Below are 17,468 nucleotides of genomic sequence, written 5' to 3'. Positions count from 1 at the left end.
TTAGTCTGAAGCTGTACACTAATATAATACTTGCACTGTGGCCCCTTACACCTGCCATAAACATGCCTTTCATATCCAGATATTATCTGCTTACTGTTTTGCTGAATTGCATTTCTGTGTCTTTAGTGTGATCAGATGGAGCTCCTATTATAAATATCCATGAACAATTGAAAACATCACTTACATACTATCAAAACAAGTGTAATTTCATCAAATTTTACATTGACAAAATTCTAAATGGTTTTTCTGATTTTGAAAAGGGTACTTATAGAAGAAACTGACTCTGCTAGAGGAGTTCATACTCAATTCAATTTCAATTGACAGAATGGAGAAAAAACCTTGTGAGAAACCAGGCTTAGTCGGGGGGGAGGGGCCACTTCTCCTCTGGCCAACAAACGAACAGTGTATGATTATGATTCAGGCAGCATTACAGGTCAGAATATGTAGCATATGTGTAGTGTATATAGGATATCCAGCCAATAATGTATTACAGTAATCTAGTCTTGAAGCCATGACGTGAGCCATGTATGAACTTTTCTTTTTCAGTAACAGACAGCATGCTTCATAACTCAGCAGTATTATTTTTCAGTAAAAAATATTGCCAAAGTTTTAAATCTCCAGCAAAAATAGAGCGTTATGGAAAATTATTTCAGGTTCAATCCATGTTTTTTAATCATGCTCTGCATTTCCTCTAACTGCCGTTTAGTGGCAAGTCTGAGTGAAAGTTGTTGTGGCTGAGGACAATGTTGAGTTTAGAATACCTTAAAGAAGTAGTTCAACACAAAAAAGAAAATGTCATCATTTACTCCACACAGCCTGTATGATTGACTATATATGTGGAACACAAAAGTAGAAATTGTGAGTGATGTACTGGAGTTTATGATGATATGTTTATAATAAAGTATTTGAATCACCATAACAAATAGATTCTCCCCACTCAGTGAAACACCCACTGAGAATCCTGTTGAATGTGCCCTAGTTATTGGCGATTCTATTACATGGAGTGTGAAAATAGCGAAACCAGCTCCATAGTCACACGTTTGCCAGGAGCCAGAGCGCCTGACATCAAAGAAAATTGAAAAGTGCTGGCTAATGCTAATCGTAAATTCTCTAAGATTATTATTCACGTCGGCGCTGATGATGTTTCGACTTTACCAGACGGAGATCACTAAAATTAACGTTAAAGAGGTGTGTGAACTCGCAAGTACGATGTCAGGCACTGTAATTTGCTCTGGCCCCCTTCCTGTTCGCAGGAGTGAGGAGATATTTAGTAGATTGTCCTCACTCAATGGCTGGCTGTCTAAGTGGTGTCTGCAAAATAATATAGAATTCATAGACAATTGGAAAAGAGAGATGGTATTCATCCCTCCTGGGATGGTGCTGCTCTTCTCTCTAGTAATATGGCACATAGTCTTAGAGCTCAAACATGAATCAGGTCAGGAAGCAGACAGACTGGCTAAACCGACCGTCTGCTAGCTGTCTCACCTCACCAAGGTCAGATAAATCCCATCACATAGAGACTCTCTCACCTAGATATCATCATATAGAGACTGTGTCTGTTCCTCGAATTAGGAAATATAAAAAACTCCCACACCCATTTAAGGGTAAAAATGTAATTGATGTTCAACAGATAAAAAACAGATATATTAGACCTATCACTTCTGCTACTAAAGATTGCTTTATTAATAACATTCCTGATCAGTTTCATCATCTCAGCATCCCAGATAGCTTAGAAGAACTCGATATTGCGACAGAAACTTTTGACTCTCTTTTCCAGCACTTTAGACACAGGTGCTCCTTTGCGCTTAAAATTAGATTAAAGAAAATAGTCCAACGCCGTGGTACAACGAGCACACTCAGGCCCTTAAGAGAGCAGCCAGAAAAATGGAGCGCAACTGGAAGAAAACAAATCTAGAAATTTTTCGCACTGTGTTGAAACAGAGCTCGATTGCATATAGAGAGGCTTTAAAAGCTGCTAGATCTGCTTATTTTTCAATCCTATTAGAAGAAAAACTAAATCCTAGGTATTTATTTGAAACATTTACACTTCAACCCCAGACATTTCCAAACAGCACAGCAGTAATGACTTTATGAACTTCTTTACTTACAAGTTTGATAATATCAGGAAGAAAATTATAAATATGCAACCGTCTACTACAGTATCGCATCAGGCAGTGCATTGTAGTCTCCCTGAGGAAAAATTTGATTCATTCGTTGCTATAGGAGAGGAAGAATTGTCTAAATTTGTTAAATAATCTAAATCGACAACATGTATGTTAGACCCTATACCGACTCAGCTATTGAAAGAATTGCTTCCAGAGGTCATAGATCCTCTTCTTAATATCATTAATTCATCTTTGTCATTAGGATACGTACCAAAAACTTTTAAGCTGGCTATGATAAAACCGATTGTTAAAAAAACGCAACTTGATCCTACAGAATTAGTCAATTACAGGCCGATCTCGAATCTACCTTTTCTGTCAAAGACACTAGAAAAGGCGGTATCCTCACAACTATGTTCTTTTTTAGAAAGAAATGATATCTGGAGGATTTCCAGTCAGGATTTAGACTGTACCATAGTACTGAGACAGCTCTCATTAGAGTCACAAACGATTTGCTCTTATTATCTGATCGTGGTTGTATCTCTCTATTAGTGTTACTCGATCTTAGTGCTGCGTTTGACACCATTGACCACAACATTCTTTTAAATAGACTCGAAAATTATGTTGACCGTTATCAGTTTGTAGCAGAAAATGAAGAGATGTCTTATCGATCACAAGTTCAGTATGGAGTACCACAAGCTCAGTACTAGGACCATTGCCTGGGTGTGCTCTTTGATACCAATCTTTCATTTGAAAGTCACGTGTCTAGTATCTGTAAAACCGCATTCTTCCATCTTAAAAATATATCTAAATTACGTCATATGCTCTCAATGACAAATGCGGAACAATTAGTTAATGCGTTCATGACATCAAGGCTAGATTATTGTAATGCTCTACTGGGTGGTTGCCCTGCACGCTTATTAAATAAACAACAGTTGGTCCAAAACGCAGCAGCTCGAGTTCTTACCAGAACCAGGAAGTATGACCATATTAGCCCGGTTCTGTCAACACTGCATTGGCTCCCTTTTAAACATTGTATACATTTTTTAAATATTGCACATTACTTACAAAGCACTAAATGGTTTAGCTCCCCAGTACTTGAGCGAGCTCTTAACGCATTATAGTCCTTCACGTCTATTGCGATCTCAAAATTCCGGCCAGTTGAAAATACCTAGAATATCAAAATCGACTGCTGGCGGTAGATCCTTTTCCTATTTAGCATCAAAACTTTGGAACAATCTTCCTAACATTGTCCGGGAAGCAGACACACTCTGTCACATCTCTGCAGTCACATTGACCTAGCATACACATAATACATTATAAACTTATATAATTCAATGTAAGGCTGCACAGATCAGGTCAGCCAGAACCGGGAACACTCCCCATAAATCCTGATGTACTTGTTACATCATAAGAATGGCATCTACGCTAATATTAATTTCTCTGTTTATCCCGAGGTTTACCGCAGACCGCCGGATCCAGGCTGTATCCAGATCTGATGAAGGATCTGCGCCTGGACACGACGACAATGCAGTCCTGAAGTGTCAACTAGTCTCTCTACTGTGAAAGCTCGCTTCTCCTTCCCTTTACCTCTGTACAGATAAAAAGTTGTCAAAATAGTTCCAGGTCACATGGCTACTCGGAAGCGATAAATAATTCTGTATTATACATTTTTAAGGCCAGACAAGTCATTTGTTTAGGTCAATTTGTTAAGAAAGACTATACGCCTGCGCACATATACACTCACCTAAAGGATTATTAGGAACACCTGTTCATTTTCTCATTAATGCAATTATCTAATCAACCAATCACATGGCAGTTGCTTCAATGCATTTAGGGGTGTGGTCCTGGTCAAGACAATCTCCTGAACTCCAAACTGAATGTCAGAATGGGAAAGAAAGGTGATTTAAGCAATTTTTAGCGTGGCATGGTTGTTGGTGCCAGACGGGCCGGTCTGAGTATTTCACAATCTGCTCAGTTACTGGGATTTTCATGCACAACCATTTCTAGGGTTTACAAAGAATGGTGTGAAAAGGGAAAAACATCCAGTATGCGGCAGTCCTGTGGGCGAAAATGCCTTGTTGATGCTAGAGGTCAGAGGAGAATGGGCCGACTGATTCAAGCTGATGGAAGAGCAACTTTGACTGAAATAACCACTCGTTACAACCGAGGTATGCAGCAAAGCATTTGTGAAGCCACAACACGCACAACCTTGAGGCGGATGGGCTACAACAGCAGAAGACCCCACCGGGTACCACTCATCTCCACTACAAATAGGAAAAAGAGGCTACAATTTGCACGAGCTCACCAAAATTGGACAGTTGAAGACTGGAAAAATGTTGCCTGGTCTGATGAGTCTCGATTTCTGTTGAGACATTCAGATGGTAGAGTCAGAATTTGGCGTAAACAGAATGAGAACATGCATCCATCATGCCTTGTTACCACTGTGCAGGCTGGTGGTGGTGGTGTAATGATGTGGGAGATGTTTTCTTGGCACACTTTTGGCCCCTTAGTGCCAATTGGGCATCGTTTAAATGCCACGGCCTACCTGAGCATTGTTTCTGACCATGTCCATCCCTTTATGACAACCATGTACCCATCCTCTGATGGCTACTTCCAGCAGGATAATGCACCATGTCACAAAGCTTGAATCATTTCAAATTGGTTTCGTGAACATGACAATGAGTTCACTGTACTAAAATGGCCCCCACAGTCACCAGATCTCAACCCAATAGAGCATCTTTGGGATGTGGTGGAACGGGAGCTTCGTGCCCTGGATGTGCATCCCAAAAATCTCCATCAACTGCAAGATGCTATCCTATCAATATGGGCCAACATTTCTAAAGAATGCTTTCAGCACCTTGTTGAATCAATGCCACGTAGAATTAAGGCAGTTCTGAAGGCGAAAGGGGGTCAAACACAGTATTAGTATGGTGTTCCTAATAATCCTTTAGGTGAGTGTGTATTCAAACACGCATACCTATAGACTAAACGTGTAATACGCATGTGCATGCAGTCAGCGTTTTCACAGGTTTGCATTTTTTTGCTGTTGTGCGGATGAGCGGGCCGGAGCACGTTAAGGGTTTTCTGTTAGAACGGTGTCATGTTAGCGGCCCCAAGTTAATAACTAATTATCTTTGCAACAGAAGCGAATTGATCAAAACTAACTTAAGCTGGACAATAACTTTATTCTAGAGCTGCTGTAAAGCCAAAACAATCTCTGTTACTTTAATTTCCTATTATCACTGTAAAGCTGCTTTGAAACAGTCCATATGGTTAAAAGCGCTATATAAATGAAGGTGACTTGACTTGACTAGTCCAGCTCCACCTCTGTGGATCTGATGGGTGGTGGCAGGGCTGTCCTCAGGGTGGTGTAACCAGTGCAGCCTCTTATAAAGTGTGCTAAAAGACTATAAACATGGCGGATGTGTGAGACCAACGGTTAAGGTTAATACAGGTTAACGGGTTAATAAACAGCATTTTATTCAAATCATGTATTTTCACTAAATATGTTATTCAGATTTGTAGTCAATAAACAAATACATCATATGATTTCAATTAACACATAAAGTACAGTATACGTATGGTATTTAACAAACTTAAAACAAAATTGAAAACTGTTTTAAATAGAAAATACACAGTGCTTTTCCTCTGCCTAAACTTCCAAACTTCTTCCTCCGTCCTTCTTACAAACTTACATTTGTTTTCTTTAAAAAAAACTTGAAATAGGGTTGTTTTGCATATTTTATTCCTTATATTTGTCTCTTCTTTGTTTTATGTTTATATAATAACGACTTAGCTTATTTATACTATTATGTTTTCAGACCATAAAGTGAGTTGTGCATATAAAAATAAAATACACAGTGCTATTCCTGAAATTTTTTATTTTACAAACACCTTTACTCTCTAATACCCTTGAAGCCGTACTATTTTGCACAAATTATTCCATGTATTTCTACTTTGTAAACGTAGTCTGTATAATCTACAATTTAAGGTACCATCTCATTGCCAGAAGCTGGTGACTAGAAGAGAGAACAAAAGGTCATGCCAGTTGTCAATTCAAGGTCAAGTGCCAGTTATGTGGGTCCCAAGAGAGAAGACATCCTCAGAGTCAAACTCAGACCATATACAAGCAGGCTGATGCTAGAAAGACTGCATTTCTGAAACACATTTGAAATGCTTCTGGTTGGCTGAATCCAGCGTTCTGCTGTGAGGTACTGCATCAGTTACCAGGCTACTACAACACACTTCACACTTAAGTTTTGGAGGAACACACTCCTCATGAGTGTAAACTAGTTTTCGGTTAGAGCCCACAAACGAGTGGGCAAGCATCCTGGAATGGTGAACAATCAACACCATCCTCATCTGCTGTCATTGGAGAGTAACTTTCATAAAGGTGAAAGAAGGCTTTCCAGACATGAGAGGTAAATTGTGAGCCTCTATCCGACACATTGTCTTCTGGTAACCCAAAGTTACGAAAGACATTATGAAAAAGGGTCTCGGCGGTTTCCATGGCAGTGGGTAAGCCTTTGAATGAGATGAGTTTGCAGGTGTGGATGTATTGTTCTGTTCCAGTAATGTTCTATGACTAAACCTTGAAGGGAAAAGATATCACCTATGGGGTCAAAGCCTGTTCCCCAATGGTTTCTGGTGAAGCCTTTGCAAGAGGCATATGTACCCCTCGGGTCCCAGCAAGTTTTCACCAAGGTGGTAGGACCCAGGGCTTAACTGGACTTTGCACACCATCACGCTCCCAGCATCTGATATACTCTCAATAAAGAGATTTTGTATTTGAAATTGAATCTTCATTACAGACGGGTTCTTATTTGTTTTCATGTTGCTGTTCTCATGATTGCTGTGTGAGATTTTTATAGACAACTAGGGTTTTGAAGTTCTGTCACACCACATGTAGCCACTTACATGTTTTCTTACTTGGTATATGTAACTCTTTAGGTATTTACAACACCACTGGTCACTATATGATAAAAGTGTGAAAATTAATCATTAATCAGCGATCCTTTACGTCACTTTGCATACCTTGTTTATTCGTGTAGCCTGCCCTCCAGATAATAAATATGCACTTGCTTTGCAATTCATCCATTGGGTTATTATGGAATCAAACTAATCAAGAGTTCAAGACTTTGACGGGTTGTTCTTATTTATTTTCATGTTGCTGTTCTCATGATTGCTGTATGAGATTTCGGTAACACTTTATAATAACGTTCAGTTGTAAGTCATTAATAAGTGGTTAGTTAAAAATGAATGATAGGCATTGAACATCACAGTATAATTGAAAGCTATCAATTTCAACATTTATTAGGCTTTAAAAAAAAACTTTTAATTTAAGTGAACTTAAAACACTCTTCACATAAACCTATTATAATAAATTATATTGTGGCCTTCCTGCCTGTCTAACAGGAATATAGTATACTGATATATACAGAAATATACAGAAACTGAATAAAGTTATCAAACACTTTACAGTCTTAACTGTAAACAAATTATAAACAAATAAATTAAATATAGATTAATGTTCTTTGACTAAAGCTGTGACTTTAAGTCAAGTCAAGTCACCCTTATTTATGTGGAGGTTTTTACAATACAGATTGTTTCAAAGCAGCTTTATAGTGATAACAGGAAAATAATGCAACAAAGTTTGTTTCTGCTGTACAGCAGATATAGAAGAAAATAGTGTTACAGTCCAGCTTAAGTAAGTTCAGTGATGGTTCATTTTTGTTGTAAAAAAAGTTATTAATTTAGTTATTGATTTAGCAGATCAATAATATTGTTGAAAATTAAGTGTCCCCAACCAAGCAAGCCAAAAGCCAAAGGCGACAGTGGCAGGAACCAAAACTCCATCAGGTGACAGAATGGAGGACAAAAAAAAAAACCTTGGGAGAACCCAGGCTCAGTCGGGGGGCCAGTTCTCCTCTGGCCAATGAACCAACAGTGTATGAGTATGATTCAGGCAGCATTACAAGTCAGAAGTCAGATTGGATTGGAAAAATCTGAATATTATCCAGTTCCATCTGGTTGAATATCGGAGTCACGTCGGTATGGAGACAGGTTTGTTGAGGATCAGTGCCGATGGCTGTCGTGTCGATGAGGCCTTCATAGGGGAGAGTCTAGTTGACACAATCTCTGCTGACACTTCAGGGATGCATTGTGGTCGTGTCTAGGAGCAGGTCCTCCATCTGGTCTGGATACGGCTCGGATTCAGCTGATAACAGTGATCCTCGGAATAAGCAGAAAGACTAGCATTAGTGTAGATGACATTCTTCTTGTGATGTAATGGGTACATCGGGTGTTATAGGAAGAGTTCCTGGTTCCGGCTGACTTAATCTATGCAGCCTAATAATCATTTTACTGATTTGAATAATAGGAATGTATGTTCTATGTGTATGCCAGGTTAAAGAGATGTGTTTTTAGTCTAGATTTAAACTGACAGAGTGTGTCTGCTTCCCGGACAATGTTAGGAAGTTTTGGTGCTAAATAGGAAAAGGATCTACTGCCAGCAGTCGATTTTGATATTCCAGGTATTATCAACTGGCCAGAGTTTTGAGATCGCAATAGACATGAAGGACTATAATGCGTTAAGAGCTCGCTCAAGTACTGGGGAGCTAAACCATTTAGTACTTTGTAAGTAATCAGCAATATTTTAAAATGTATACAATGTTTTATAGGGAGCCAATGCAGTGTTGACAGAACCGGGCTAATATGGTTATACTTCCTGGTTCTGGTAAGAACTTTTGATCAATTGTTAGACAGTATTCTAGGTTAGTATGTGCAGAGGTTTTTGGTCTAATCATTAGAAACTCTGTTTTTTCAGAATTAAGTAATAGGAAATTACTAGTCATCAGGCATAACAGTGAAAACTAATCCCATGCTTCCTAATGATATCTCCCAATAGCATGGACAGAGTGAACAGCAACGGTCCTAGTACTGAGCCTTGTGGTACTCCATACTGAACTTGATAAGTTCTGATAACTTGATCGAAAAGACATTTCTTCATTTACCGCTACAAACTGATAACGGTTAGATAAGTATGATTTAAACCATGCTAATGCAATTCCACTAATGCCAACATAATTTTCATGTAGTGGCCAATGGTATCAAATGCAGCACTAAGATCAAGTAACACTAATAGAGAGATACAACCACGATTGGATGATAAGAGCAAATCATTTGTAGCTCTAATGAGAGCAGTCTCAGTACTATGATATGGTCTAAATCCTGACTGGAATTCTTCGCAGATACCATTTCTTTCTATAAAGGAACATAGTTGTGAAGATACTGCTTTTTCTCATATCTTTGACAAAAAGGGTAGATTTGAGATCGGCCTGTAATTGACTAATTCTCTGGGATCAAGTTTTTAATAAGAGGTTTAATAATAGCCAGCTTAAAAGTTTTCGGTACATATCCTAGTGACAAAGGTGAATTAATGATATTAAGAAGAGAATGTATGACCTCTGGAAGCATCTCTTTCAATAGCTTAGTCGGTATAGGGTCTAACATACATGTTGTCGATTTAGATGATTTAACGAGTTTAGACAATTCTTCCTCTCCTATAGCAATGAATAAATGGAATTTTTCCTCAAGGAGACTACAATGCACTGCCTGATGCGATACTGTAGTAGACTGTTGCATAGTTATAATTTTATCTCTAATATTATCGATCTTGTAAGTAAAGAAGTTCATAAAGTCATTACTGCTATGCTCTTTGGAAACTTCAGAAGTAAAAGCTTTATTTCTTGTTAATTTAGCCACATATATATGTGTGTGTGTGTGTGTGTGTGTGTGTGTATATATTGGTTATGGAGAACTGAATTGGTTAAACAGCTGGTTGTTTTTTTTTTTTTTTTTTTTTGTGGTGTGTTGAATCAACTTGAAGTATAAATTTGAAAACAAATAATTATGAAGAAAATATTCTTTAAAAAAAAAGCTACCAAGGAGATTATAAAAAGCTTTATTTTACGCTGCCTTATTGTAACCTAATCATCTGTTTTCATGCACTAGATGTCGCTGTGAGCCACTAGATTCAGTATCAGCGTTGATTCCCGCAGCTCTCGCCGGGTGCAGTGGCGCGCGCCTGTAATCCAAAATACTGGGAGGCTGAGGCTGGAGGATTGCTTGAGCTCAGGGGTTCTGGGCTGCAGTGGACTATGTCGATCAGGTGTCCGCACTAAGTTCGGTATCGATATGGTGTACCTGGGGGAGCCCGGGACCACCAGGTCGTCTAAGGAGGGATGAACCGGCCTAGGTCGGAGGCGGAGCAGGTCAAAGTCCCCGTGCCGATCAGTAGTGGGATTGCGCCTGTGAATAGACACTGCAGTGCAGCCTGAGCAATACAGCGAGACTCAGTCTTTTGTGTGCACAGTTATACCCAGTGTCTAATAAATGTGATTACAACAACTCATTATTTGTAATTATAGTCTTTCAAGATTTTAAATTAGATGTCAATATTTTGCATTTTTTAATTACTGTATATTTAACAATCGAAAAACAACATCTGTAAATCTATACATAGCCAATATAGCCTAGCAAATTATTAATTTATTAAACTAAAATCAGTTTGATTAAAAAAATAATCAGTTGTGTTCAAATGAATGAGAACAGAGGAAGATAAATAATATAATGTGTTAAGAAAGGCTAGATGAAAGTAATGTCTGGAAAACTTCGGCTATGTGGTTAAATGGTTACTGTGTGATTTTGTGTATTGTGTTAAAACAACCTGAGGCATCAGTTTTTTTAATACAATTTTGAAGACACTTATTTCTGACAAAAAAAGCTACAAAAGAGATAATTTTCAGTTCACCGTGCTTACAGTAGTCTAACAGTCTGCTTTCATATAGGGCGCTATGAAAATACTCTTTAATTAATTGCATTATGAAAGGCAATTACTCTTGTCTTGATGAAAGTAATGTATAACTTAAATGTGGTTAAACAGCTATTGAGTTTTTGTGTGTGTGTGTGTGTGTGTGTGTGTGTGTGTGTGTGTGTGTGTGTGTGTGTGTGTGTGTGTGTGTGTGTGTGTGTGTGTGTGTGTGTGAGTGTGTGAGTGTGTGAGAGTGTGTCTGTTGTGCTGAATCAACTTGAAGCATGAATTTGAAAACAAATAATTATGAAGAAAATATTCTTAAAAAAAAAAAAAAATCTACGAAGGAGATTATAAAAAGCTTTAATTGATGATGCTTTATTGTAACCTAATCATCTATTTTCATGCACTAGATGTCGCTGTGAGCCACTAGATTCAGTATCAGCGCTGATTCTCACAGCTCTCGCCGGGTGCAGTGGCGCGCGCCTGTAATCCAAGATACTGGGAGGCTGAGGCTGGAGGATCGCTTGAGCTCAGGGGTTCTGGGCTGCAGTGGACTATGTCGATCGGGTGTCCGCTCTAAGTTCGGTATCGATATGGTGCTCCTGGGGGAGCCCCGGACCACCAGGTCGTTTAAGGCGGGATGAACCGGCCCAGGTCGGAGACGGAGCAGGTCAAAGTCCCCGTGCCGATCAGTAGTGGGATCGCGCCTGTGAATAGACACTGCAGTGCAGCCTGAGCAATACAGCGAGACTCAGTCTTTTGTGTGCACAGTTATACCCAGTGTCTAATAAATGTGATTACAACAACTCATTACTTTTAATTATAGGCTTTCAAGATTGTAAATTAGATGTCAATATTTTGCATTTAGCCTATAATAATACATATATTTAACAATCGAAAAACTAATTCTGTAAATCTATACATAGCCTATATAACCTAGCAAATGATACATTAATTAATCTATAAATTAAACAACCTGAGGCATCTTTTTTTTTTTTGGATACAATTTTGAAGACACTTATTTTTGACCAAAAAAAAGCTACAAAAGAGATAATTTTCAGTTCACCGTGCTTACAGTAGGTAGTCTAACAGTCTGCTTTCATATAGGGCGCTATGAAAATACTCTTTAATTAATTGCATTATGAAAGGCAATTTAATTACTCTTGTCTTGATGAAAGTAATGTAAAACTTAAATGTGGTTAAACAGCTATTGAGTTTTGTGTGTGTGTGTGTGTGTGTGTGTGTGTGTGTGTGTGTGTGTGTGTGTACTGTGTGTGTGTGTGTGTGTTTTTGTTTATATTACATTGTGGGAACCAAATGTCCCCACAAGGATAGTAAAACATGATATCACCTCCATTGTGGGGACCAGCCAGCGGTCCCCACGAGGGAAATGGGTTAATAAACATACTAAATTATATATTTTTGAAAATGTAAAAATGCAGAATGTTTCCTGTGATGGGTAGGTTTAGGGGTAGGGTTAGTGTAAGGGGACAGAATATACAGTTTGTACAGTATAAAAACCATTACGTCTATGGAGAGCCCCCACAAAGATGTGTGTGTGTGTGTGTGTGTGTGAGTGTGTGTGTGTGTGTGTGTGTGTGTGTGTGTGTGTGTGTGTGTGAGTGAGTGTGTGAGAGTGTGTCTGTTGTGCTGAATCAACTTGAAGCATGAATTTGAAAACAAATAATTATGAAGAAAATATTCTTTAAAAAAAAAAAATCTACCAAGGAGATTATAAAAAGCTTTAATTGATGATGCTTTATTGTAACCTAATCATCTATTTTCATGCACTAGATGTCGCTGTGAGCCACTAGATTCAGTATCAGCGCTGATTCTCGCAGTTCTCGCCGGGTGCAGTGGCGCGCGCCTGTAATCCAAGATACTGGGAGGCTGAGGCTGGAGGATCGCTTGAGCTCAGGGGTTCTGGGCTGCAGTGGACTATGTCGATCGGGTGTCCGCACTAAGTTCGGTATCGATATGGTGCTCCTGGGAGAGCCCGGGACCACCAGGTCGTCTAAGGCGGGATGAACCGGCCCAGGTCGGAGACGGAGCAGGTCAAAGTCCCCGTGCCGATCAGTAGTGGGATCGCACCTGTGAATAGACACTGCAGTGCAGCCTGAGCAATACAGCGAGACTCAGTCTTTTGTGTGCACAGTTATACCCAGTGTCTAATAAATGTGATTACAACAACTCATTACTTTTAATTATAGGCTTTCAAGATTGTAAATTAGATGTCAATATTTTGCATTTAGCCTATAATAATACATATATTTAACAATCGAAAAACTAATTCTGTAAATCTATACATAGCCTATATAACCTAGCAAATGATACATTAATTAATCTATAAATTAAACAACCTGAGGCATCTTTTTTTTTTTTGGATACAATTTTGAAGACACTTATTTTTGACCAAAAAAAAGCTACAAAAGAGATAATTTTCAGTTCACCGTGCTTACAGTAGGTAGTCTAACAGTCTGCTTTCATATAGGGCGCTATGAAAATACTCTTTAATTAATTGCATTATGAAAGGCAATTTAATTACTCTTGTCTTGATGAAAGTAATGTAAAACTTAAATGTGGTTAAACAGCTATTGAGTTTTTTTTGTGTGTGTGTGTGTGTGTGTGTGTGTGTGTGTGTGTGTGTGTGTGTGTGTGTGTGTGTGTGTGTGTGTGTGTGTGTGTGTGTGTGTGTGTGTGTGTGTGTGTGTGTGTGTGTGTGTGTGTGTGTGTGTGTGTGTGTGTGTGTGTGTGTGTGTACTGTGTGTGTGTGTGTGTGTGTGTTTTTGTTTATATTACATTGTGGGAACCAAATGTCCCCACAAGGATAGTAAAACATGATATCACCTCCATTGTGGGGACCAGCCAGCGGTCCCCACGAGGGAAATGGGTTAATAAACATACTAAATTATATATTTTTGAAAATGTAAAAATGCAGAATGTTTCCTGTGATGGGTAGGTTTAGGGGTAGGGTTAGTGTAAGGGGACAGAATATACAGTTTGTACAGTATAAAAACCATTACGTCTATGGAGAGTCCCCACAAAGATGTGTGTGTGTGTGTGTGTGTGTGTGTGTGTGTGTGAGTGTGTGTGTGTGTGTGTGTGTGTGTGTGAGTGAGTGTGTGAGAGTGTGTCTGTTGTGCTGAATCAACTTGAAGCATGAATTTGAAAACAAATAATTATGAAGAAAATATTCTTTAAAAAAAAAAAATCTACCAAGGAGATTATAAAAAGCTTTAATTGATGATGCTTTATTGTAACCTAATCATCTATTTTCATGCACTAGATGTCGCTGTGAGCCACTAGATTCAGTATCAGCGTTGATTCTCACAGCTCTCGCCGGGTGCAGTGGCGCGCGCCTGTAATCCAAGATACTGGGAGGCTGAGGCTGGAGGATCGCTTGAGCTCAGGGGTTCTGGGCTGCAGTGGACTATGTCGATCGGGTGTCCGCTCTAAGTTCGGTATCGATATGGTGCTCCTGGGGGAGCCCGGGACCACCAGGTCGTCTAAGGCGGGATGAACCGGCCCAGGTCGGAGACGGAGCAGGTCAAAGTCCCCGTGCCGATCAGTAGTGGGATCGCGCCTGTGAATAGACACTGCAGTGCAGCCTGAGCAATACAGCGAGACTCAGTCTTTTGTGTGCACAGTTATACCCAGTGTCTACTAAATTTAATTACAACAATTCATTATTTTTAATTATAGGCTTTCAAGATTTTAAATTAGATGTCAATATTTTGCATTTAGCCTATAATAATACATATATTTAACAATCGAAAAACAAATTCTGTAAATCTATACATAGCCTATATAACCTAGCAAATTATACATTTATTAATCTATAAATTAAACAACCTGAGGCATCAGTTTTGTTTTTTTTATATACAATTTTGAAGACACTTATTTTTGACAAAAAAAAAAAGCTACAAAAGAGATCATTTTCAGTTCACCGTGCTTACAGTAGGTAGTCTAACAGTCTGCTTTCATATAGGGCGCTATGAAAATACTCTTTAATTAATTGCATTATGAAAGGCAATTACTCTTGTCTTGATGAAAGTAATGTAAAACTTAAATGTGGTTAAACAGCTATTGAGTTTTTGTGTGTGTGTGTATGTGTGTGTGTGTGTGTGTGTGTGTGTGTGTGTGTGTGTGTGAGTGTGTGAGTGTGTGAGAGTGTGTCTGTTGTGCTGAATCAACTTGAAGCATGAATTTGAAAACAAATAATTATGAAGAAAATATTCTTAAAAAAAAAAAATCTACCAAGGAGATTATAAAAAGCATTAATTTACACTGCCTTATTGTAACCTAATCATCTATTTTCATGCACTAGATGTCGCTGTGAGCCACTAGATTCAGTATCAGCGTTGATTCCCGCAGCTCTCGCCGGGTGCAGTGGCGCGCGCCTGTAATCCAAGATACTGGGAGGCTGAGGCTGGAGGATCGCTTGAGCTCAGGGGTTCTGGGCTGCAGTGGACTATGTCGAACGGGTGTCCGCACTAAGTTCGGTATCGATATGGTGCTCCTGGGGGAGCCCGGGACCACCAGGTCGTCTAAGGCGGGATGAACCGGCCCAGGTCGGAGACGGAGCAGGTCAAAGTCCCCGTGCCGATCAGTAGTGGGATCGCGCCTGTGAATAGACACTGCAGTGCAGCCTGAGCAATACAGCGAGACTCAGTCTTTTGTGTGCACAGTTATACCCAGTGTCTACTAAATTTAATTACAACAATTCATTATTTTTAATTATAGGCTTTCAAGATTTTAAATTAGATGTCAATATTTTGCATTTAGCCTATAATAATACATACAATCGAAAAACAAATTCTGTAAATCTGTACATAGCCTATATAACCTAGCAAATGATACATTAATTAATCTATAAATTAAACAACCTGAGGCATCAGTTTTGTTTTTTTTTATATACAATTTTGAAGACACTTATTTCTGACAAAAAAAAAAGCTACAAAAGAGATAAGCTTCAGTTCACCGTGCTTACGGTAGTCTAACAGTCTGCTTTCATATAGGGCGATATAAATAAATACTCTTATATTAATTGCATTATGAAAGGTAATTACTCTTGTCTTGATGAAAGTAATGTAAAACTTAAATGTGGTTAAACAAGCTTTTTGTGTGTGTGTGTGTGTGTGTGTGTGTGTGTGTGTGTGTGTTGTGCTGAATCAACTTGAAGCATGAATTTGAAAACAAATAATTATGAAGAAAATATTCTTTAAAAAAAAAAAAATCTACCAAGGAGATTATAAAAAGCTTTATTTTACGCTGCCTTATTGTAACCTAATCATCTGTTTTCATGCACTAGATAGCGCTGCCGCTGTGAGCCACTAGATTCAGTATCAGCGTTGATTCCCGCAGCTCTCGCCGGGTGCAGTGGCGCGCGCCTGTAATCCAAGATACTGGGAGGCTGAGGCTGGAGGATCGCTTGAGCTCAGGGGTTCTGGGCTGCAGTGGACTATGTCGATCGGGTGTCCGCACTAAGTTCGGTATCGATATGGTGCTCCTGGGGGAGCCCGGGACCACCAGGTCGTCTAAGGCGGGATGAACCGGCCCAGGTCGGAGACGGAGCAGGTCAAAGTCCCCGTGCCGATCAGTAGTGGGATCGCACCTGTGAATAGACACTGCAGTGCAGCCTGAGCAATACAGCGAGACTCAGTCTTTTGTGTGCACAGTTATACCCAGTGTCTACTAAATTTAATTACAACAATTCATTATTTTTAATTATAGGCTTTCAAGATTTTAAATTAGATGTCAATATTTTGCATTTAGCCTATAATAATACATATATTTAACAATCGAAAAACAAATTCTGTAAATCTATACATAGCCTATATAACCTAGCAAATGATAAATTTATTAATCTATAAATTAAACAACCTGAGGCATCAGGTTGTTTTTTTTTTATATATACAATTTTGAAGACACTTATTTTTGACAAAAAAAAGCTACAAAAGAGATCATTTTCAGTTCACCGTGCTTACAGTAGGTAGTCTAACAGTCTGCTTTCATATAGGGCGCTATGAAAATACTCTTTAATTAATTGCATTATGAAAGGCAATTACTCTTGTCTTGATGAAAGTAATGTATAACTTAAATGTGGTTAAACAGCTATTGAGTTTTTGTGTGTGTGTGTGTGTGTGTGTGTGTGTGTGTGTGTGAGTGTGTGAGAGTGTGTCTGTTGTGCTGAATCAACTTGAAGCATGAATTTGAAAACAAATAATTATGAAGAAAATATTCTTAAAAAAAAAAAATCTACCAAGGAGATTATAAAAAGCATTAATTTACACTGCCTTATTGTAACCTAATCATCTATTTTCATGCACTAGATGTCGCTGTGAGCCACTAGATTCAGTATCAGCGTTGATTCCCGCAGCTCTCGCCGGGTGCAGTGGCGCGCGCCTGTAATCCAAGATACTGGGAGGCTGAGGCTGGAGGATCGCTTGAGCTCAGGGGTTCTGGGCTGCAGTGGACTAGTCTATGTCGAACGGGTGTCCGCACTAAGTTCGGTATCGATATGGTGCTCCTGGGGGAGCCCGGGACCA

The sequence above is a fragment of the Rutilus rutilus genome (genome assembly GCF_951802725.1).
Source record: "Rutilus rutilus genome assembly, chromosome: 23".
In the NCBI taxonomy this organism is placed as follows: Eukaryota; Metazoa; Chordata; class Actinopteri; order Cypriniformes; family Leuciscidae; genus Rutilus; species Rutilus rutilus.
Note: the sequence above shows the minus strand (reverse complement) of the source record.